The sequence below is a fragment of the Carcharodon carcharias genome, chromosome 1, assembly GCF_017639515.1.
Source record: "Carcharodon carcharias isolate sCarCar2 chromosome 1, sCarCar2.pri, whole genome shotgun sequence".
NCBI lineage: Eukaryota > Metazoa > Chordata > Chondrichthyes > Lamniformes > Lamnidae > Carcharodon > Carcharodon carcharias.
The window spans coordinates 273,601,450-273,626,541 of record NC_054467.1 but is presented as its reverse complement, the minus strand read 5'-3'; the positions used below and the strand labels follow the sequence as shown (position 1 = coordinate 273,626,541).

The 25,092-nt window shown below is 44.3% G+C and overlaps 1 protein-coding gene across 1 annotated transcript in view; it reads left to right on the top strand.

Moving 5' to 3' along the window:
* fbxo41 (F-box protein 41) overlaps nucleotides 1–25,092 on the top strand; it is a 302,145-nt gene that overhangs the window by 265,651 nt on the left and 11,402 nt on the right. The window lies entirely within an intron of this gene.

Sequence of the window (25,092 nt, the reverse complement as noted above, 5' to 3'; positions counted from 1 at the left end):
CAGAATCCAAACTGGGCATCAGTGAGCAGGTTATTGCTAAGCAAGTGCCGCTTGATAGGACTGTTGATGACACCTTCCATTACTTTACTGATGATGGAGAGTAGACTGATGGGGTGGTAATTGGTCGGGTTGGATTTGTCCTGCTTTTTGTGTACAGGACATATCTGGGCAATTTTCCACATAGCCGGGTAGATGCCAGTGTTGTAGCTGTACTGGAACAGTTTGGCTAGGGGCATGGCAAGTTCTGGAGCACAAGTCTTCAGTTCTGTTGCTGGAATATTATCAGGCCCCATAGCCTTTGCAGTATCCAGTGCCTTCAGCTGTTTCTTGATATCACATGGAGTGAATCGATTTGGCTGAAGACTGGCATCTGTGATGCTGGGGATCTCCAGAGGAGGCTGAGATGGATCATCCACTCGGCACTTCTGGCTCGAAATTCTTGCAAATGCTTCAGGCTTATCATTTGCACTGATGTGCTGGGCTCCTCCATCACTGAGGATGGCGATATTTGTGGAGCCTCTTCCTCCAGTGAGTTGTTTAATTGTCCGCCACCATTCACAACTGGATGTGGCAGGACTGCAGAGCTTAGATCTGATCTGTTGGTTGTCGAATCGCTTAGCTGCTAATGCTGTTTGGGACGCAAGTAATCCTGTGTTGTAGCTTCACCAGGTTGACACCTCATTTTTAGGTATGCCTGGTGCTGCTCCTGTCATGCCCTCCTGCACTCTTCATTGAACCAGGGTCGATCCCCTGGCTTGATGGTAATTGTAGACTGGGGGATATGCCAGGCCATGAAGTTACAGATTGTGTTCAAATACAACTCTGCTGCTGCTGATGGCCCACAGTGCCTCATGGATGCCCAGTTTTGAGTTGCTAGATCTGTTCAAAATCTATCCCATTTAGCACGGTGGTAGTGCCACACAACACGATGGAGGGTATCCTTAATGTGAAGACAGTTGTGGGCAAGATTTTCCACTAGCTCCCAGATGTTGGTAAGGAGGAATTTGCAGGGTCAACAGGGCTGTGATTGCCATTGTCGTTTCCAGAGCCTTGGTCGATGCCGGGTGGTCCATCCAGTTTCAGCCTTTTTGTTGACTTCATTGCGGTTTGTTACAACTGAGTGGCTTGCTAGGCCATTTCAGAGGGTATTTAAGAGTCAATCACATTGCTATGGGTCTGGAGTCACATGTTGGCCATACCAGGTAAGGACATTAGTGAACAACAATCGACAATGGTCATCATTAGACTTTTAATTCCTGATTTTTCTTGAATTCAAACTCCACTATCTGCCATGGTGGGACTCAAACCCAGCCCAAAGCAGTTGCCTGGGGTCTTTGGATTACTCGTCCAGCAACAATACCACTACACCATCACCTCCCCATTTATTTCTATTTGTGCTGTCAATTCATCTGTATTGTTATGAATGCTACCTGCATTCAGATAGGGCCCTTTAGTTCTGTCTTTTTACTTTGTTGTAACCTCTAGTTTTACCTGCTGATTCATTCTTAGGTTTGTACACTCTGTCCCTTCCTACCACACTCTGATCATCATTTCCCTAATTCGACCTTGCTCTTTTGCCTTGTCTTCCCTATTTAATTTATCACATCTTCCCAAACTTGATACATTGATACTATTTAGTTTAAAGCCTTCTCTTTTGCCCTCGTTATATAACTTGCCAGAACACTGGTCCCAGCACATTTCAGGTGAAGGCCGTCCCAACAGTACAACTCCCACTTTCCCACACCTATCTTTGAGCCATGCATTTAACTCTCTAATCTGATTTTCCTGATGGCAGTTTGCTCATGGCTCAGGTAGTATTGTTTAAGCCCCAAAGGGAAACTTGAAACAACTGTAATAACCTATATTTTTAATTGGTGTGTTTGAGATGCAGCTCTGAATTCTGGAATAAGACCACTGAGCCTCAGGAGGTTTCTTACATAAACCTAAACTAAACATTTATTAATTTACAACAAATTAAACACGCACATTTCTACAAATTATTACCATAATAACTTTTAAACAAACCCCCACATTAATCACTCCCAGGTAAATCTCCATCAAGGCAATAGTAACCCATAGACTTTAAACAGACACCAGACAAAGCACATTTGACCTTACGAATTCAAAATGAGGTCCCTTGCAATTTGGTTCTTTTGCAAACACAGTTGTAAGCTTACAGGCTAGTTAGATCATAAAAGCCTCTGATTTACACATCCAACCTCCCTTCTGTTTATACCTAAGTTTTTCTTTGGATATAAATTCTCCATTATAACACCAGGCTGTTAATATTACATGTCCTAACAATAATAGACTTTCATTCCACCAATTTTATTAGTAATATAAACACATTGCTTGGTGTCTCCCAGCTAGGTACAAGGCCCACTCTTGAATGCTTTATTCAGCAAATGCAAATTTACACTTTACCTTCTATCCTCCTTTCTGCTTACCCAATTAACATCTCAAACTACTATACATAAAAGCACCCAGAATAGCTGGCTTTAATTTAATTAAGATATGCGCAGTCAAACATAGACACAGACCCCACTACAATTCCATTTTTAAAATAATTTCTAATAACATTATAGACATTAATATCTCTTCATAACAAGTAATAATCCAGAGATTATTACCTTTGGGGTTCTGCTTTTTAATTTAGCCCCCAGCTGCTCATACTCTGGCAGCAGAACCTCTTTCCTAGTTCTACCTATGTCACTGGTACCTACATTGACCATGACCACTGGATCCTCCCCCTCCCACTGCAAGTTCCCCTCCAGCGCAGAGCAGATGTCCCAAACCCTGGCACTGGGCAGGTAACATAGCTGAGAGGCCACTCTCAGCTGCAGAGAACTGTGCCTATCCCTCTGACTATATTGTCCCCAACTACCACTAAATTCCTATTAACTCCCTCCGCTTGAATGGCTTCCTGAACATTGTCAGGTTTCTGGTCCATCCTGCAGCCATCACTTTCATCCATACGGGCTGCAGGAGCCTCAAATCTGTTAGACAATTGCAATTCCACATCTACCTCCTGGGTCCCCACACCTGCCTCATTCACAGTCATGACCTCCTATCTCTGGCCACTGACCAAGTCAGAAGACTCAATCCTAAAGGGCATGGTACAAAGTGTCCAGGTAACGATCCCCCTTTCTGATGCATCACAGTATCTTCAGTTTAACATTAATGATTCTGAGCCGAAGTTCCTCAAGCCACTTACTGCAGATTTGTTTGCCCTGATCACCCTGGTATCTATAATTAATAAACACTCCCTTTACTCCCTATACTCCCAATAACCTTTACCCCTGCTGGTAAACCTTACTACAACTGATAAAACTTTACAATTACTAACAAATTATATGAGTTTTGAAGATAAAAGGGCAAAATATTCACCAACCAATCGCATCTATTGTCCTATGATATCACACTTTGACTTCTCTCAGGACATGGCCACTCTGCTCTGGAGCCACAGATTGTACTGGATTGATGGCTCTTCTAGGTGCTGCTGAGTGTCATTGGGTCCTCTTCATTTGCTCTTCTAGATGGTCATTACTGCCTCTGGGTCCTCTTTTTGCCCGCTCTTCTAGGTGGTGGCTACTGCCTCTGGGTTCTCTTTCCCCCACTCTTCTAAGTGGTGGTTACCATTGTAATATGCCTTTAAGGGATAGGAGCATGCCATCACTAGATGGGAAGTGTGTCATTTGATCCAGTCTCAGTTTCACTTTGGCCTGTAAGCAGAACACAGCACACACAGCTCCGCTGCTGATGTTTTCATGCTTTCTACCTTTGTGTAAATGTTCTTTTGTGCCTAGTCTAAATATATGAACCCACTATGTGTATCCTTTATGAATAATTGCTGCCTTTATATCAGTATAAAAACAGGACAAAGTGTCCAGTGGTGGTCAAACAGCCTGGAAGCAACATTAAGTACAGGTATGACATGGTAAACAGGCTTAGATTGTGCTACGCGGCATGAGACATAAAAGAAGCAAAAGCGATATGAGAAAATCTTTTTCACACAGTGAGTGGTTTGGATCTGGAATACACTGCCTCAGAATGTGGTTGAAGCAGGTTAAATCAATGCATTCAAGATGGAATTTGATGATTATTTGAAAAGAAACAATGTTCAGAGGAGAAGGCAGGAGAATGGCACTAGGTGAAATGCTCATTCGGAGAGCTGGTGCAGACATGATGGGCCGAATGGCCTTCTTCTGCATAGTAACATTCTGTGAGATGACTCCTGACATTCAGATCAGACCACAATGAGTTTGCAGTGTCAGACAGTTTTGAAATTGCAGCTTGGTTACTGGACAATGATGCTGAAGTCGTTGTCAAGAAGTGCAAAGCATGTCAAAAGCATGTGCCAAGTCAGCACAAAGAACCAATGATTCCACATGAAGTTCCTACCCATCCTTGGTGAAAAATTGCACTGACCTCTTTCAAGTCCATGATCGACTACTTTAGCAAGTACCCCTTATTTGACAATTACATAATACATCAAGCGCAACTGCCACTAAATGCCGTTTTCAGTTTATTTGGTGTGCCAAAGAGATCATTATTGATAATGGTCTGCGATTTATTGGTAAGCCATTTCAGGATATGGGTGAGCAGTGGAATATCAATCACACAACTCCTTCTCTTCGTGACCCTAGGTCTAACAGCCTAGCTGAACAAATGATTTGCAGGGTGAAATCCCGAATTCTCAAATGTAGACTGTCACATTGCAATGTGACAGCTGAGAGAGAGCAACACCAGAGTTCATGTTTGGCAGACCAGTGTGTACCAATCTACCTACTCTTAACCATTTTACTCTCTCAGAAACAAGAGCGCAACTTTTAAGACTGCAAGAGAAGATGACCAATGTGCACGATAAAAATGTAGGTACAGAGTTTATCAAGTTTACAGCTGGGACAACAAGTTCACATCCAGGATCCCACAGAAGGTATGTGGCAACCAGCCAAGGTGACAGGGCTTTGTTCAGAACCAAGGCCCTATGATATCATCACACATAAAGGTGTAACAGTGAGACAGAACAGGTGGACAAATCAGATCCATTCCATATCCTCATTCACCATGCAGTCCTCTTGTAAGGAGGGCTAGATCCCAAACACAACCAGGAACAACATCCAAAAATGACAACCACACAGATCACTGTGAACCATCAAAGAAAGCTCCAGATAAGGTTATCATTACAAGATCTGGACATATCAGCAGATTACCTCTGCTTTTTAGAGACTCATAGATATGTCGGTTGTATACTTATGTATTGGTAACTAAATATGAACGTGTAGTGTAAGTAGTTGTACTTCTTTGGAAGGGGGTAATGTGTCTTTAAAAAAATGTGGGTGGATGTTGTAATATGCCTTTAAGGAATAGCAGCATGCCATCATTAGAAAGGAAGTGTGTCATGTGATCTCGTCTCAGTTTCACTTTGGCCTTTGAACAGAACACAGCACACACAGCTCCGCTGTTGATTTCTTCATGTTTTCTGCCTTTGTATAAATGTTCTTGTGTACCTAGTCTAAATAAATTAACCAACGTGTTTACCCAGTCACTGATTGGTGCCTTTATATCATGGGGTGGTGGGGAGGGAGGGGTGTGGGCGATGGTGTAGCAGTAATGTCACTGGACTAGTAATCCCGAGACCCAGGGTAATGCTCTGGATAATGCTCTCTTGCCGTGTGGCGCGAATGTTACATGCCACTTGTCAGCCCAAGCGTGGATATTGTCCAGGTCTTGCTGCATTTGCACATGGACTGTTTCAGTATCTGAGGAAATGGTGCTGAACATTGTGCAATCACCATCCCCACGTCTGACCTTATGGTGGAAGGAAGGTCATTGATGAAGCAGCTGAAATTGGTTGGGCCAAGAACGCTACCCTGAGGAACTCCTGCAGTGATGCCCTGGAGCTGAGGTGACTGACTAACAACAACCACAACCATCTTCCTTTGTGCTGGGTATGACTCCAACCAGCAGAGAGTTTTCCCCCTGATTCCCATTGATTCCAGTTTTGCTAGGGCTCCTTGATGCCACACTCGGTCAAATGAGGCCTTGATGTCAAGGGCAGTCACTCTCACCTCACCTCGGGAGTTCAGCTCTTTTGTCCATGTTTGAACCAAGGTTGTAATGAGGTCAGGAGCTGAGTGGCCCTGGCGGAACCCAAACTGGGCATCAGTGAGCAGGTTATTGCTACGCAAGTGCTGTTTGATAGCACTGTTGAGGACCTCTTCTGTTACTTTACTGATGATCGAGAGGAGGCTGAAGGGGCGGTAATTGACCGGGTTGGATTTATCTTGCATTGTGTACAGGACATACCTGGGTAATTTTCCACATAGCCGGGTAGATGCCGGTATTATAACTGCACTGGAACAGCTTGGCTAGGGGTACGGCAAGTTCTGGAGCACAAGCCTTCAGAACTATTGCCGGAATATTGTCAGGCCCCATAGCCTTTGCACTATCCAGTGCATTCAGCTTTTTCTTGCTATCAAGTGGAGTGAATTGAATTGGCTGAAGACTGGTATCTGTGATGCTGGGGACCTCCAGAGGAGCCTGAGATGGATCATCCACTCGGCACTTCTGGCTGAAGATTGTTGCGAATGCTTCAGCCTTGTCTTTTGCACTGATGTGCTGGGCTTCCCCATCATTGAGGATGGGGATATTCGTGGAGCCTCCTCCAGCAAGTTGTTTAATTGTCCACCACCATTCACAACTGGATGTGGCAGAATTGCACAGCTTAGATCTGATCCATTGGTTGTAGGATTGCTTAGCCCTGCCTATCACTTGCTGCTTATGCTGTTTGGCAAGTAGTCCTGTTCACCAGGTTGACACCTCATTTTTAGGTGTGCCTGGTGCTGCTCCTGGCATGCCGTCCTGTACTCTTCATTGAACCAGGGTTGATCCCCTGGCTTGATGGTAATGGTAGAGTGGGGGATATGCCAGGTTGTGAGGTTACAGATTGTGTTCGAGTACAACTCTGCTGCTGCTTTTAGCCCACAGCGCCTCATGGATACCCAGTCTTGAGTTGCTAGATCTGTTCAAAATCTATCCCATTTAGCACGGAGGTAGTGCCTTATAACACGATGGAGGGTATCCTCAGTATGAAGACGGGACTTCATCTCCACAATGTGCGGTGGTCATTCCTACTGATACTGTCATGGACAGATGCATCTGCGGCAGGCAGGTTGGTGAGGATGAGGTCAAGTATGTTTTTCCCTCTTGTTGGTTCCCTCACCACCTGCCACAGACACAGTCTAGCAGCTATGTCCTTTAGGACTCAGCCAGCTCGGTCAATAGTGATGCTACTGAGCCACTCTTGGTGATGGACATTGAAGTCCACCCAGAGTACATTCTGTGCCGTTGCCACTTCAGTGCTTCCTCCAAGTGATGTTCAACATGGAGGAGCATTGATTCATCAGCTGAGGGAGGGCGGTACATGGTAATTAGCAGGTTTCCCTGCCCATGTTTGACCTGATGCCACGAGACTTCATGGGGACCGGCGTTGATGTTGAGGATTCCCAGGAAAACTCCCTCCCAACTGTATCCCACTGTGCCTCCCCCTCTGCTGGGTCTGTCCTGCTGGTGATACAAGACATACCCAGGGATGGTGTTGGTGGTGTCTGGGACATTATCTATAAGGTATGATTCTGTGAGGATGACTGTGTCAGGCTGTTGGTCTCCCAATTTTGGCACTAGCCCCCAGATGTTAGTATGGAGGGCTTTGCAGGGTCGACAGGGCTGAGATTGCCATTGTCATTTCCAGTGCCTAAGTCGATGCCGGGTGGTTCGTCTGGTTTCATTACTTTTTTGAGACTTTGTAGCAGTTTGATACAAATAAGCGGCTTGCTAGGCCATTTCAGAGTCAACCACATTGCTCTGGGTCTGGAGTCACATGTAGTCCAGACCAAGTAAAAACTGCAGATTCCCTTCTGTAAACATTAGTGAACCAGATGTGTTTTTACAACAATCAAAAATGATTTCATGCCCATCGTTAGAACTTTAATTCCAGATTTTTACTGAATTCAAATTCCACCATCTGCAATGTGAGAGAGAATCTGACCTTCGCCCCTTGACATTCAATGGCATAACGATCACTGAATTCCCCCACTATCAACATCCTAGGGGTTAGCATTGACCAGAAACTGAACTGGACTAGCCATATAAATACTGTGACTGCAAGAGCAGGTCAGAGGTTAGGAATCCTGCAGGAATTCTGGGGAAGGTGGGACCTGTACAAGTGGGATGGTCTACATCTGAACCAGAGCGGGACCAACATCCTTGTGGGCGAGTTTGCTAGTGCTGTTGGGAGGAATTTAAACTAATTTGGCAAGGGGAGGGGACACAGAATGTTAGCAGAATAGGGAAACATCATAATACAGTAAAACAATCAAGTCAGAGAGAGTACAGCTGCAATAAGCTTCAAGGGAGTAAGGCAAGGCTGGATGGCCTCTACTTTAATGCCAGGAGTATTACAGGTAAAACGGATGAGTTAAGGGTGAGGATTGACATGTGGAATTGTGATATAGTAGCCATCACTGAGACGTGGTTGAGGGAGGGGTCGGATTGGCAGCTCAACATTCCGGGATATAGAATCTTCAGGCGAGACAAGGGAGGGGGTAAAAGAGGAGGGGGCATTGCATTATTAGTTAAGGAGTCTGTTACTGCAGTAAGGAGAGATGATATCTTGGAGGGGGCATCGAATGAAGCTTTGTGGGTAGAGCTTAGGAATAAAAAAGGGGTAACCACATTATTAGATGTTTATTATAGACCCCCTGATAGCAGGAAATTGAGGAGCAAATATGTGCACAATTTGTGGAGGTTGGTAAAAACAATAACAATAGGGTAATTATATGAGGTGATTTCAACTTTCCCAACATTAATTGGGATAGACAAAGTGTTAAGGGCTTGGATGGAGTGGATTTCTTGAAAAGTGTACAGGAGAACTTTTTAGGTCAATACGTAGAGGGTCCAACAAGGGATGGCGCATTGCTGGACCTAATTCTGGGGAATGAAGCCGGACAGGTGGCTGAGGTGGTGGTGGGGGAGCATTTTAGTGATAGTGACCACAACATGGTACAGTTTAAGTTTGTCATGGACAACGAAATAGACAAGTTACAAAAAAAGTTTTGGATTGGGCTAGAATGGATTTCAGTAAAATAAGGCAGGATCTAGCCAAGGTAGACTGGAAACAGTTACTTGTGGGGAAATCTACAGAGGAGCAGTGGGGGGCGTTCAAAAACAAAATGGGGAGGGTACAGGCTCACATGTTCCTTCTAGGATGATAGGGAGGAGAAAAAAGCCCAAGTACCATGGATGACCAGAGATATTCAGGCTACGATGAGAAGGAAAAGAGAGGCTTTTAGCAGGTACAAGGGAAGCAAATCAGCAGAGGCTTTTGTGGAGTACAGACAATGAAGGGTGGAGCTTAAGAAAGCAATTAGGAGAGCAAAGAGGGGATATGAGAAAGCTCTGGCTGGTAAAAGTAGGGAAAATCCCAAGATATTCTATAAGTATATCAATGGGAAGAGGATAACCAGGGAAAGAGTAGGGCCCATAACGGACCAAGGGGGTAATCTATGGATGGAGCCTGATGACATCGCTAGAGTGTTGAATGAATACTTCACATTCATCTTCACCCAAGAGAATGAGGATGAAGGTGTCAAACTCGAGGAGAGAGACTGTGAGGTTCTTAAGCAAATTGATATAGGGAGTGACAAGGTATTGGAGGTGTTGGCAGGCTCAAAAGTAGAAAAATCTCCAGGTCTGGATGATTTGTATCCCAGACTGCTGAGGGAGGCAAGGGAGGAGATCGTAGGGGCTCTGACCCAAATTTTTAATTCCTCTCTGGCCACAGGGGAGGTACCAGAGGACTGAAGAACAGCTAATCTGGTTCCGCTGTTTAAGAAGGGCTGTAGAGATAAGCCAGGGAACTACAGGCCAGTGAGTCTCACGTCAGTGGTAGGGAAACTATTGGAGAAAATTCTGAAGGAGAATATCTATCTCCACTTGGAGAGGCAAGGTTTGATCAGGGATAGTCAGCATGGCTTTGTCAGAGGGAGGTCATGCCTAACAAATTTGATTGAAGTTTTTGAGGAGGTGACCAGGTGTATAGATGAGGGTAGTGCAGTTGATGTAGTTTATTGATGTAGTTTATACGGATTTCGGCAAAGCCTTTGACAAGGTCCCACATGGGAGACTTATGAAGAAGGCACGTGGGATAGAGGGTAATTTGATAAGGTGGATTCAAAATTGGCTTAGTTGTAGGAGACAGAGGGTGATGACAGAAGGATGCTTTAGTGACTGGAAGCCAGTGTCCAGTGGCGTACCACAGGGATCTGTGCTGGGTCCCCTATTATTCGTCATTTATATAAACTTCATAGATGACTATGTGGGGGGTAGGATTAGTAATTTTGTGGATTGACACAAAGTGGTTAACAGTGAGGTTGAGTGTCTTGGACTACAGGAAGATATAGAAGGAATGGTAAAATAGGCAGATAAGTGGCAGATGGAATTTAACCCTGAAAAGTGTGAGGTGATGCACATTGGAAGGATTAATTTGACAAGGAAGTATTCAATGAATGGTATGACACCAGGAAGTTCTGAGGAACAAAGGGACCTTGGCGTGTGTGTCCATAGATCTCTGAAGGTGGAGGGGCATGTTAGTGGGATGGTGAAAAAGGCATATGGGATACTTGTCTTTATCAATTGAAGCATAGATTACAAAAGTAGGGAGGTCATGTTGGAGTTGTATAGAACCTTGGTGAGGCCACAGCTGGAGTACTGTGTGCAGTTCTGGTCGCCACATAATAGGAAGGATGTGATTGCACTGGAGGGGGTGCAGAGGAGGTTCACCAGGATGTTGCCTGGGCTGAAACATTTAAGTTATGAAGAGAGGTTGGATAGACTTGGGTTGTTTTTGTTGGAGCAGAGAAGACTGAGGACCTGATTGATGCGTACAAGATTATGAGGGGCATGGACAAAGTGGATGGGGAGCAGCTGTTCCCCTTAATTGAAGGGTCAGTCACGAGGGGACACAAGTTCAAGGTGAGGGGCAGGTGGTGTAGGGGGTATGTGAGGAAAAATGTTTTTAGCCAGAGGGTGGTGATGGTCTGGAATGCGCTGCCTGGGAGGGTGGTGGAGGCAGGTTTCCTCACATCCTTTAACAAGTCCTTGGATGAGCACTTGGCACATCATAACTCTCAAGGCTATGGACCAATTGTTAGTAAATAGGATGAGGTAGGTAGGTCAGGTGTTTCTCAAGTGTCGGTGCAGACTCGATGGGCTGAATGGCCTCTTCTGCACTGTGTGATTCTGAGTAACTCACCTGCTGACTCCCCAAAGCCTGTCCACCATCTACAAGGCACAAGTCAGGAGTATGATGGAATAATCCCCACTTGCCTGGATGAGTGTAACTCCCACAACACTGAAGAAGCTGGACACCGTCCAGGACAAAGTAGCCCGCTTGATTGTCACCACATCAACAAGCATTCGCTCCCTCCACCACCAATGCATATACAGTCGCAGCAGTGTCTAGCATCTACAAGATTCACTGCAGGAATTCACCAAGTCTCAACCCACTACCACCTAGAAGGACAAGGGCAGATACAGGGCTATGGGCTGTAATGGGATTGTGTGAAGTGCTGGAAAATGGGATTAGTGTAGCCAGATGGCTTCCTTTTGTGGTTTTTTAAGAATTCCTTCATGGGATATATTGATTGCCCATCCCTCATTGCCTTCATTCAGACTCATGTGTAGGCCAGACCAGGTAAGGACAGCAGATTTCCTTCCCTAAAGGGCATTAGTGTACCATATGCGTTTTTACAACAATCAACAATGGTCATCATTAGAGATAAAAACAAAAAACTACGGATGCTGGAAATCCAAAACAAAAACAGAATTACCTGGAAAAACTCAGCAGGTCTGGCAGCATCGGCGGAGAAGAAAAGAGTTGACGTTTCGAGTTCTCATGACCCTTCAACAGAACTGTCAACTTTTTTCTTCTCCGCTGATGCTGCCAGACCTGCTGAGTTTTTCCAGGTAATTCTGTTTTTGTTATGGTCATCATTAGATTTATCTTAATTCCAGATTTTTATTGAATTCAAATTTCACTATCTGTTTTGGTGGGATATGAGCTCAGGTCCTTCAAGCATTATGCTGGATTTCTAGGATACTAGTCCAGTGACAATACCACTATGCCACTGCCTCCCTGCTGTCAATGTCTATGAGTCTAATAAGGTAGAGCAGAGGAAACTGGCCCAATTAGCTGATTGTACAAGGATTAACAGGCATGGATTCAAGGTTTTAGGCAAGAAGTGCAGGAGGAAGATCTTTTTCATGAAGCTACAGGCCAGTCTGTTTAACTTTGGTAGTGGGGAAACTACTAGAAACAATAATTCAGGACAAAATTAATAGTCGCATAGATAAATGCGAGTTGATTAAGGAAAGCCAGCATAGATTTCTTCAGGGAGAATCCTGTTTAACTAATTGTTGGAGGTTTTTGAAGAGGTAACAACGAGGGCTGATGAGGCTAATGCTGTTGATGTGGTGTACATGGACTTCCAAAGGCATTTGATAGAGTTCTGCACAACAGACTTGTGAGAAAAGTTATAGCTCATGGAATAAAAGGGACAGTAGCAACGTGGACACAAAATTGGCTGAGTGACAGGGAACGTAGTAGTGATAAATGGATGTTTTTGGGCTGGAGGAAGGTTTGTAGTGGACTTCCCTAGGGGTCAGTGTTGGGACCTTTGTTTTTCCTGATCTATATTAATGACCTAGACCCTACAGGGCACAATTTCAAAATTTAAGCATGATGTAAAACCTGGTTGAGAGAGCAATTATAAAAACAGACAGTATCCTGGGCTTTATTGATAGGGGCATTGAGTACAAGAGCAAGGAGATTAGTTGAACTTGTATAGGATACTAGTTTGGCCTCAGGTGGAGTAGTTTGTACAGTTCTGGGCATTGTACTTTAGGAAAGTTGTGAAGGCATTGGAGAGAGTGCAGAAAAGATTCACAAATTTGTTCCAGGGTTGAGGAACTTCAGCTATGAAGATAGATTGGAGAAGTTGGGACTATTTTTCTCGGAAAAAAGAAAGCTGAAAACGGATTTTATACAGGTATACAAAATCATAAGGGTCTAGAATATGTAGATGGAGAGAAACCATTGCCACTCAGGAAAGGATCAAGAACAAGAGGGCATAGATTTAAGATAAAGAAGCAAAAGCAATAGGAGAAAATCATTTTTTGCACAGTGAGTGGCTAAGGTTTGGAATGCACTGTCTGCGAGTGTGGTGGAGACAGGGTCAATCGAGTGGTTCGGGTCTGGAACGCAGTGTCTGAGAGTGTGGTGGAGACAGGGTCAATCGAGTGGTTCGGGTCTGGAACGCAGTGCCTGAGAGTGTGGCGGAGACAGGGTCAATCAAGTGGTTCGGGTCTGGAACGCAGTGTCTGAGAGTGTGGGGGAGGCAGGGTCAATTGAGTGGTTAGGGTCTGGAATGTACTGTGTGAGAGTGTGGGGGAGGCAGGGTCAATCGAGTGGTTAGGGTCTGGAATGTACTGTGTGAGAGTGTGGGGGAGACAGGGTCAATCGAGTGGTTAGGGTCTGGAATGTACTGTGTGAGAGTGTGGGGGAGACAGGGTCAATCGAGTGGTTAGGGTCTGGAATGTACTGTGTGAGAGTGTGGCAGAGACAGGGTCAATCGAGTGGTTAGGGTCTGGAATGTACTGTGTGAGAGTGTGGCGGAGACAGGGTCAATCGAGTAGTTAGGGTCTGGAACGTACTGTCTGAGAGTGTGGCGGAAACAGGGTCAATCGAGTGGTTAGGGTCTGGAATGTACTGTGTGAGAGTGTGGGGGAGAGAGGGTCAATCGAGTAGTTAGGATCTGGAATGCACTGTGTGAGAGTGTGGGGGAGAGAGGGTCAATCGAGTGGTTAGCGTCTGGAATGTACTGTGTGAGAGTGTGGCGGAGGCAGGGTCAATCGAGTGGTTAGGATCTGGAATGTACTGTCTGAGAGTGTGGGGGAGAGAGGGTCAATTGAGTGGTTAGGATCTGGAATGTACTGTCTGAGAGTGTGGGGGAGACAGGGTCAGTTGAGGAATTCAGAGGGAAATTAAGTTATTTGGAAGGGAACAATGTGCAGATCTATGGGGAGAAGGTGGGAGAATGGCACTAAGCAAATTTCTTGTTCTGAGAGCTGGTACAGACACAATGGGCCAAATAGCTTCCTTCTGTGCTGTAAAATTCTGTGATGCTGTAAACAAAAGGTGTTGAGAATCTCCTTCATAACATGAATCACAAACAGTATGCAGGTACAACCAGTGATTAGGAATATTGTCATTTATTGCAAGGGTAATGGAATATACAATAGGGAAGTTTTACTATAGTTGTACAGGGCATTGGTGAGACCATATCTGGAGTACTGCACACAATTTTGGTCTCCTTACTTAAGGTTCATTCGACTGATTCCTGGGATGAGGATTTATGTTATGAAGAATGGTTCAACATGTTGGGCCTATACTCATTGGAGCGGTTGAAAGGAGGGCCCAGAGGCAGTAACTGTTGTGTTTCTATTTTTTTTATTCATTCACGGGATGTGGGCTTCGCTGGCTGGGCCAGCATTCATTGCCCATCCCTAGTTGGCCTTGAGAAGATGGTGGTGAGCTGCCTTCTTGAACCACTGCAGTCCATGTGGTTTAGGGAAACCCACAGTGCTGCTAGGGAGGGAGTTCCAGGATTTTGACCCAGCAACAGTGAAGGAACAGTGATATATTTCCAAGCTGGGATGGTGAGTGACTTGGAGGGGATCTTCCGAGACTCAACCACCCTTTCAGGCAGAGTCCCAGACTCCCCCCACCCTCTGGGTGAAAAAAATTCTCATCAACTCCCCTCTTAGACTTCTACCTCTTACCTTAAATCTATGACCCCATTATTGACCCATCTGCTAATGGAAAAAGTGCTTTTCTATCCACCCTATCAATGCCCATCATAATCTTATACACCTCTATCAGGCCCCCTCTCAACTTTTGCTGCCTTCACTTATTCATTCCAGTCATAACCTTGTATTGTAAATAAAAACAGAAAATTTTGAAATTACTTAACGGGCCTAGCAGCATCTGTTGAGAGAGAAAAACAAAGTTTTATGGAGGGGTTTTATGGAGCCTGTGTGAGCAGGGAACTGGGATGTAGTATGACTTAATTAGGCAATTTCTGGACAGTGGTTTGAGATACAGAGATAAGGTCACCGCATGTTTCCTGTGTGTTGATTCTCACACTGGCTTGTGATGGGTTCCTAATTGTAATACTTCTACATGCTATCAATACTCATTAACATAAAATTCTTTGGAAGGAGTAATTTGACAAGGAAGTACTCAATGAATGGCATGACACTAGGAAGTTCTGAGGAACAAAGGGACCTTGGTGTGTGTATCCATAGATCTCTGAAGGCAGAGGGCCATGTTAGTGGGGTGGTGAAAAAAGCATATGGGACATCTTCCTTTATCAATCGAGGTATAGATTACAAAAGTAGGGAGGTCATGTTGGAGTTGTATAGAACCTTGGTGAGGCCACAGCTGGAGTACTGTGTGCAGTTCTTGTCGCCACATTAAAGGAAGGATGTGATTGCACTGGAGGGGGTGCAGAGGAGATTCACCAGAATGTTGCCTGGGATGAAACATTTAAGTTATGAAGAGAGGTTGGATAGACTTGGGTTGTTTTTATTGGAGCAGAGAAGACTGAGGGGTGACCTGATCGAGGTGTACAGGATTATGAGGGGCATGGACAGGGTGGATAGTTGAAGGGTCAGTCACAAGGGGGCATAAGTTCAAGGTGAGGGGCAGGAGGTTTAGTAGGGATGTGAAAAACGTATCTGGATGAGCACTTGGCATGTCATAACATTCAAGGCTATGGGCCAAGTGCTGGTAAATGGGATTAGGTAGGTAGGTCAGGTGTTTCTCACATATCGGTGCAGACTCGAAGGGCCTATTCTGCACTGTGTGATTCTGTGATTCTTTTTCCATTATACCCCACCTGAAAGATAAAGTTAGCAACGCACAAGAATCACATTGCACCCACTTCACACTTGTTTTAAAGGTAGTGTGTGTGCACCAGTTGGCTTTATGCAATTGCATGTAAGGTTAGTGGTTTTCCTTGTTTAATTCTATCACACAAAGGAGAGTAGCAGATGGCAGCTTGCTCAGGACCAGCAACGATGCGTGAGTGGTTGGAGGGTGTGGGGGCAGTATGGAGTGGAGTCAGGGATATGGAAGAGGGATCTAAGGGAGGAAAGAGGATAGGGTCAGGTGCATGGAGGAGTGAAGTGGGAAGGGCTTGATGTCCTGGGTGTGGTGGGGGAGGGGTGATGGGAACAGTCAGTCAAGGTAAGAAAATGAGGGGCCTGAAGGGTGCTGTCAGTACTGGGCTGGTAGTACACAAAAGGGTATTGGTTGGCAGAGTCCTTAGAGGACTTTGAGTTCACCAAGAACATTTCAATTATCCCCGCTGACAGTGATATCGGCAATACTCTTTATAGAAGCATAGAAACTAGGAGCAGGAGTCGGTCATTTGGCCCTTCGAGCCTGCTCCACCATTCAATATGATCATGGCTGATTCTCTATCTCAATGCTGTAATCCCGCTCCGCATGCCCCTCGATGCCTTTAGAGTCCAGAAATCTATCTATTTCCTTCTTAAATATATTCAGTGACTTGGCCTCCACAACCCTCTGTGGTAGAGAACTCTATAGGTTCACCACCCTCTGAGTGAAGAAGTTTCTCCTCATCACAGTCCTGAACGGCCTACCCTGTATCCTGAGATTATCACCACTTGCTCTAGAACTCCCAGTGGGAGGAAACATCATCCCTGCATCCAGTCTGTCCAGCCCTGTCAGAATTTTATTTGTCTCATTCTTCTAAACTCGAGCGAATACAGGCCTAGTTGGCCCAATCTTTCTCATATGACAATCATGCCATCCCAGGAATAAGTCTGGTGAACCTTCGCTGCACTCCCCCTATGGCAAGCATATCCTTTCTTAGGCAGGTCAGAGGCTAGGAATCCTGTGACAAGTAACTCACCTCCTGACTCCCCAAAGCCTGTCCACCATCTACAAGGCACAAGTCAGGAGTGTGATGGAACACTCCCCATTTGCCTGGATGAGTGCAGCTCCCACAACACTGAAGAAACTGGACACCTTACAGGACAAAGCAGTACGCTTGATTGGCACCACATCCACAAACATTCACTCCCTTCACCGACGCACAGTAGCAGCAGTGTGTACCTTAGACAGCACCTTATAAACCCACGACCACTATCATCTAGAAGGACAAGGGCAGCAGATATACGGGAACACCACCACCTGGAAGTTCCCCTCCAAGTCACTCACCATCCTGACTTGGAAAAAATCACTGTTCCTTCACTGTCAGTGGGTCAATATCCTGGAACTCCCTTCCTAATAGCCTGTGGGTGTACCTACACCACATGGGCTGCAGCGGTTCAAGAAGGCCTTCTCAAGGGCAACTAGGGATGGACAATGAATGCTGGCCCAGCCAGCGACACCCACATCCCGTGAGTGAATAAAAAAAGAAGATAAGGAGACCAAAACTGCACATACAATACTCCAGGTGTGGTCTCACCAAGGCCCTGTACAGCTGCAGTAATACATCCTTGCTCCTGTACTCAAGTCCTCTCGCAATGAAGGCCAACATACCATTTGCCTTCTTAACCGCTTGCTGCACCTGCATGTTTGCTTTCAGTGATTGGTGTACAAGGACAACCAGGTCCCTTTGTAAATCAACATTTCCCAATCTATCACCATTTAAATAATGCTCTGCCATTCTGTTTTTCGGACCAAAGTGGATAACTTCACACTTATCCACATTATACTGCTTCTGCCATGTATCTTCCCACTTACTCAACCTGTCTAAATTGCCTCGAAGCCTCTTAACACCCTCCTCATCAATCACATTCCCACCAAGTTTCATGTCAGCCAACTTGGAAATATTACATTTGGTTCCCTCATCCAAATCATTGATATATATTGTGAATAGCTGAGACACAAGCACTGATCCCTGCAGTACCCCACTAGTCACTGCCTGCCACTCTGAAAAAGACCCATTTATTCCTATTCTCTGCTTCCTGTCTGCGAATCAATTCTCAATCCATGCCAATATATTATCCTCAATCCCATGTGCTTTAATTTTTCACCCTTATATGGGACTTTATCAAAAGTTTTCTGAAAATCCAAATATATCACATCCACATCCCTTAGCTATTCTGCTAGTTACGTCCTCACAAATCTCAGTAGGTTTGTCAAACAGGATTTCCCTTTCATAAATCCATGTTAACTTCACAGAATCAGAATCATTGAATCACAGAATTTTAACAGCAAAGAAGGAGGCCATTTGGCTCTCCAAATGAAGCATGGTTTTATGAAGAGTAAATCGTGTTTGACTAATTTGCTAGAGTTCTTTGAGGATATGACAAGCAAAGTGGATAATGGGGACCCTGTAGATGTAGTATATCTGGACTTCCAGATAAGGTGCCGCACAAAAGATTAATACACAAGATAAGATCACACAGAGTTAGGGGTAATATATCAGCTTGGATAGAGGATTGGTTAACCAACAGAAATTAGAGAGTCAGGATAAATGGGTCTTTTTCTGGATGGCATGCTGTAACGGGCAGGGTGCCACAGGGTTTGGTCCATGGGCCCCAACTATTTACAATCTATATTAATGACTTGGATTCAGGGATAGAAGGTACTATAGCTAAATTCGCAGATGACACCAAAATAGGTGGGAAAGTAAGTTGCAATGAAGAAATAAGAAATTTACAAGGTGGAGGGGCATGTTAGTGGGGTGGTGAAAAAGGCATATGGGACACTTGCCTTTATCAATTGAGACATAGATTACAAAAGTAGGGAGGTTATGCTGGAGTTGTATAGAACCTTGGTGAGTCCACAGCTGGGGAGTTCTGGTCTCCTGCTAGTTGTTATATTCTTATGAGCATTAATGCCCTTGTCTTTTCCCCATACCCTTGCACATTGTTTCTATTCAAATAACCATCTCATGCCCTCTTGAATGCCTCAATTGAACCTGCCTCCACCACACTTCCAGGCAGTGCATTCCAGACCTGAACCACTCGGTGTGTGAAAAAGTTTTTTCTCACGTCACATTTGCTTCTTTTGCAAATCACTTTAAATCTGTGCACCCTCATTCTTGATCCTTTTACGAGCAGGAACAGCTTCTCCCTATCTACTCTGTCCAGCCCATGATTTTGAACTTCTGTATCTAATCTAATCTTAGCCTTCTTCTCTCCAAGGAGAACAGTCCCAATCTCTCTAATCTATTCTCGTAGCTGAAGTTTCTCATCCCTGGAACCATTCTTGTAAACCTTTTCTGCAATCTCTCCAATGTGTTCACATCCTTCCTATAATGTGGCACTCAGAACTGTACACAATGCTCCAGCTGACACTAATGAGTGTCTTATATAAATTTAGCATAACCTCCCTGCTCTTGTACTCTAAGCCCTTATTAATAAAGCCCAGGATACTGTATGCTTTATTAACTGCTCTCTCAATCTGTCCTGCCACTTTCAATGATCTATGCACATAAACACCCAAGTGTTTCTGCTCCTACACCTCCTTCAAAATTTTACCCTTATTTTATATTGTCTGTCCATGTTCTTCCTACCAAAATGCATCACATTCTCCACATTGAACTTTATCTGCCTCCTATCTGCCCACTCCACCAACTTGTCTATGTCCTCTTGAAGTTCCACTCCATCCTCCTCACAGTTCACAACACTCCCAAGTATCATCCGCAAACTTTGAAACTGTCTCCTGCACACCAAATTTTAGATCATTAATATATCAGGAAAAGCAAGGGTCCCAATACTGACCCCTGGGGAACTCCACTACAAACCTTCCTCCAGCTCGAAAAATATCCATTCACCATTACTCTCTGCTTCCTATTTTTCAGCCAATTTTGTATCCACGTTGCTACTGTCCCTTTTATTCCATGAGCAATAACTTTTCTCCCAAGCCTGTTGTGTGGCTCTGTATCAAATGCCTTTTGAAAGTCTATGTACACCACATAACAGCATTACCCTCATCGTCCTTTTCTGTTACCTCTTCAAAAAACTCCAGCAAATTTGTTAAACATGACTTCCCCTTTCGAAATCCGTGCTGGTTCTTCTTATCGACCCATATTTTTCCATGTGACTACCAATTATATCCCGAATCATTGTTTCTAGAATATTGCCCACCACTGAAGTTAGACTGACTGGCCTGTAATTGCTGGGTTATCCTTAAAACCTTTTTTGAACAAGGGCGTAATGTTTGCAATTCTCCAGTCGACTGGCACTATCCCCGAGCCTAGGGAAGACTGAAAGATTATGGCCAATGCCGCTGCAATTTCTAATCTCACTTCCTTCAATACCCTTGGATGCATCTCATCCGGTCATGGTGCCTTGTCAACTTTAAGTACCAACAGTTTGTCCAACACTTCCTCCTTGCCAATTTTGAATCCTTTTAGTGACAGAGTTCCCTCGTCTGTCACCATGGCCTGGGTAGTATCTACATCCTTGGTAAAGACAGATGCAAAGAATTAATTTAATCCCTCAGCCAAGACCCCTTCATCCATGTGTAAATTATCTTCTAGGTCCCTAATCGTCCTTACTCCTCCTTTTACCACCCTTTTACTATTTATATGTCGATAGAAGACTTTGGGATTCCCCTTTATGTTGGCTGGATATCTTTTTTCATAATCCCTCTTCTCGAATGTGCTTTTTCACCTCCCCTCTGAACCTTCTGTATTCCTCTTGGTTCTCAATTGTATTTTCTACCTGACACCTGTCATAAGCACACTTTTTCTTCTTTGTTTTAATTTCAATCTCCTTTTTTACCTATTAACTTACTATTCTCTATACTTGTGCTATCTGTCCCTCCCAGTATTTTGTGCACCCTGGTATTCCTCTCTAATATTTTCTCTTGCTTATTTTCTCTTGCTTCCCACACTCCTGCCGAGTTAGTTTAAAGCCCTCCCAACAGCACTATCAAAACGACCCGCAAGTAACTCAGTCCCGGCTCTGTTCAGGTGCAACCCATTGGGCTTGTTCAGGTGCCATCTCCCCCAGAACCAGTCCCAGTGTCCCAGGAATCTAAAACCCTCCCTCCTGCACCATCTTTCCAGCCATGCATTCATCCACCTTATCCTCCTATTTCTGTACTCACTGGCACGTGGCACTGGGAGTAATCCAGAGATTACTACATTTGACGTCCTGCTTGCTAATTTTCTACCTAGCTCCCTAAATTCTGATTGCAGGACCACATCCCCCTTCCTACCTAAGTCATTGGTACAAAGGTGGACCACAACCTCTGGCTGAACACCCTCCCCCAGAAGAATGTCCTGTAGCCGCTCTTTGACATCCTTGACACTGACACCAGGGAGGTAACATACCATCCTGGAGTCATGTCTAAGGCCACAGAAATGCCTGCCTGCTCCCCTAACCAATGAATCCTGTTATGACACAGTAATTGGCAAAGGCTGAGTAGTTTAAATCCCAGAGGGAAATTTGAGCAACTGTCATAACCTATATTTTCAATTGGGTATGTTTGAGATGCAGCTCAGAATTCAGAAATAAAACCGCCAAGCCTTAAAAGGTTTTTTATATAAAACTAATTTAAACATTTATTAATTTAACAACAAATTAAACACGTGCACATGTCTACAAATTACTACCATAATAACTTTTAAACAAATCCCCGAACCCTCCCAGATAAATCTCCACCAAGGTAACAATAGCCCATAGATTTTAAACAGACACCAGGCAAAGCACATTTGACCTTACGAATTCAAAATGAGGTTTCTTGCAATTTGGTTTCTTTGCAGACACAGTTGTAGGCTTACAGGCTGGTTAGATCTTAAACTCCTCTGACTTGCACACACAAACTCCCTTCTGTTTATACTTAGCTTCCCTTTGAATGCAAACTTTCCGTTGTATCCTAGACTTTTAACATCACATCTTCTAACAATAATATTTTCATTCCACTAATTTTATTATTAATATAACCACGTTTTTTGGTGTCACCCAGCTGAGTATAAGATTTTACACATTTTTTTGAATGCTTTTTTTAAAAATGCAAATTGCCCCCTTGACACCTATGTTTCTAACCTTCTCCATGTTTGTTTAATTACCATCTCAAACCTACTCCTTTTTGTATATCATAGCGCTCAGACTAGCTAGCTTTAATCCAGTTAAGACACACAGGCACACACCCCACTACAATTCAGTTTAAAAAATAATTTCCAATAACATTATAGACATTAATATCTATTCATGGCAATTCCCTATCACTATAGTTCTTCTTTTCTTCTTCCCTCCTCCTGTACAAACAAGCGCTCATGGTGCCACAAACTTGGCTCTGACTGGACTCCTCTGAGGGATCAGTGCCCTCACTAGCTTCCAAATGGAAAACTAATTTGTGAGCAGAACCCCAGGGGACTCCTGCACTACCTGCCTACTTCTCTTGGACTACCTGGTGGTCACCCATTCACCCTCTGTCTCCAGGCCCTTAAGCTGTGGTGTGCCCACCTCTCTGATTGTGCTATCCATGTAGCTCTCAGCCTCACGATGCTTCACAGTGACTCCAGCCACTGCTCGAGCTCTGAAACCCAGAGCTCAAGTTTCTGCAGCTGACAGCACTTCCTGCACATGTAGTCATCTAGGACACTGGTAGCTTCCATGATTTTGCACATATTACGGGACATGCATTCCACTCGATTGAAATGCCCTGCCATGTCTTAACTCTACTTCCCTTACGTTAAATTAATATAAATAGTCCAAAGTAGAATAAAGTTATTATATTGGCCCTAAATTTCCCTTATTCCTGGTACTTCTCAGTTAAATACAAGCATAGCAACTTGTTTAAAAAATCACACTTTTCTAATTTACTCCCAGGTCCTACTTACCAAGGCAGCCGCTTTTCTTTCTGAGAAAAGGTAGGAAAAGAAAAGAGCACTTCCTCCCTGAACTCCCTCAGTCACCAAACTCCAACTGAAGCACTCGACTGCAGCCAGAAACAGCACTCCAGTGCAGACAAAGTCAGCACTATAAGATAGCCTACCTTTATATTCTCTGAACCTAGCCTCTGAAAACCTGATTAAGCTAGTTATCTAATTAACTACAATAAAAACAAAGTCCTGCGGATGCTGGAAATCTGAAACAAAAACAAAAACTGCTGGAAAAACTCAGCAGGCCTGACAGCATCTGTAGGGAGAAAGACAGAACAACCTCAACCGTGTCCGACCCATCTCCTGCGCATCCGCCCTCACACCTTCCTCTCCTTACCAGAACCATGATAGGGTCCCCCTTGTCCTCACTTATCACCCCACCAGCCTCTGCATTCAAAGGATCATCCTCCGCCATTTCCACCAACTCCAGCATGATGCCACCACCAAACACATCTTCCCTTCACCCCCCCGGCAGCATTCCGTAGGGACCGTACCCTCCGGGACACCCTGGTCCACTCCTCCATCACCCCCTACACCTCAACCCCCTCCCACAGCACCTTCCCATGCAACCGCAGAAGGTGCAACACCTGCCCCTTTACTTCCCCTCTCCTCACCGTCCAAGGGCCCAAACACTCCTTTCAAGTGAAGCAGCGCTTCACTTGCACTTCCCTCAATTTAGTGACATCTTTTGCAATCTCTCCTTTGCTTCCACCTGTCACTGGCCTTCTATTCAGCTCCACTTATCCCACCTCCCTTAAACAGTATATATTTCACCACATTTTTACTGCTCTTTAGTTCTGAAGAAGAGTCATACTCAAAACGTTAACTCTATCTTTCTCTTCACAGATGCTGTCAGACCTGCTGAGTTTTTGCAGCAATATTTTTTTTGTATCTAATTAACTAGTTGCAGCTGCAAGCAGAGCCTGTATGAACCTTTTTAAGGCTGAAATAAAACTCACCTTCTTCCAACCCTAACGGCAACTTTCAGTTAATTGCTAAATTAAAAAAAGATGGGGCTTTAGATAAAATTTAATCCTTAATTTAACCGTTAAACTCCCTCAGTCACAAACACCAACTGAAGCACTCAACTGCAGCCAAAACAGCACTCAAGTGCAGACCAACCTTGCCTAATCCCGTTGATATTTTCTAAGTGGTCTTTTTAGCATCCTTTATAATAGACTCTGGCATTTTTCCTACTCCTGATATTAGGCTAGCCAGTCTGAAATTTGCTGTTTTCTCCCTCCCTCCTTTTTTAAATAGTGGAGTTACATTTTCCAGCCTTAAATCTGCCTGGATTGCGTAGATGGGAGGGCCAGCCGAGCCTGTAAGTTCAGCCACGTCTAACAGAGTGGAGAGAGCAACACTGGACGCTAACATGAACTTTCAATAAAAAGTGAAAAAAACATAACATTGTTTCTTCCACAATAAGGGAAATGTCCCTAACTCCTTGTAACCATCAATATATGCTAACCATGAGCTGTGCCAGTACATGTATCTTTCTGCCTGAGCTAGTCTCAACAAATAACAATAATGCATACTTGAGTAAAGTGAAACCAATATAATGTGAAATATTTACAAGTAAAACTTGTTTTTAAAAAACACCCATGTCACCTTTGTGCTCATGTTAAGGGCAATGGAGTTGGGTTGGATAGTTTTGGCCATGATACAGAGCCTTTCTACTTGACCAGGACAACATGGAGGACAGAGTTCATAGTCTGAAGTTGTTGAACTCAAAGTTGAGCCCAGAAGGCTGTAGTGTGTAATTTGAAATGGGGTGCTGTTCCTCAAGCTTGCATTGGAATTCATTGAAACATTGCAGCAGTCCAATGACAGAAATAGTGAGAGCACCTATTCCTACCTTCTCTTTTGCTCCAACTGACCCTCTCCCCTTTTTCAACATCATTTTGGACTCAAAACCTTAACTCTGTTTCTTTCTCCACAGATGCTGCCAGATCTGCTGAGTTTTTCCAGCACTTTCAGTTTTTGTTATCTCTTAGCTGTCTTTCTGTCTGAATGTCTCTCTGTTTCTGCACAATGAAACTGTTGGAATATTCTGGCTACCCAGTCCCTTAAGGTATGATCTTTACCTCTCATG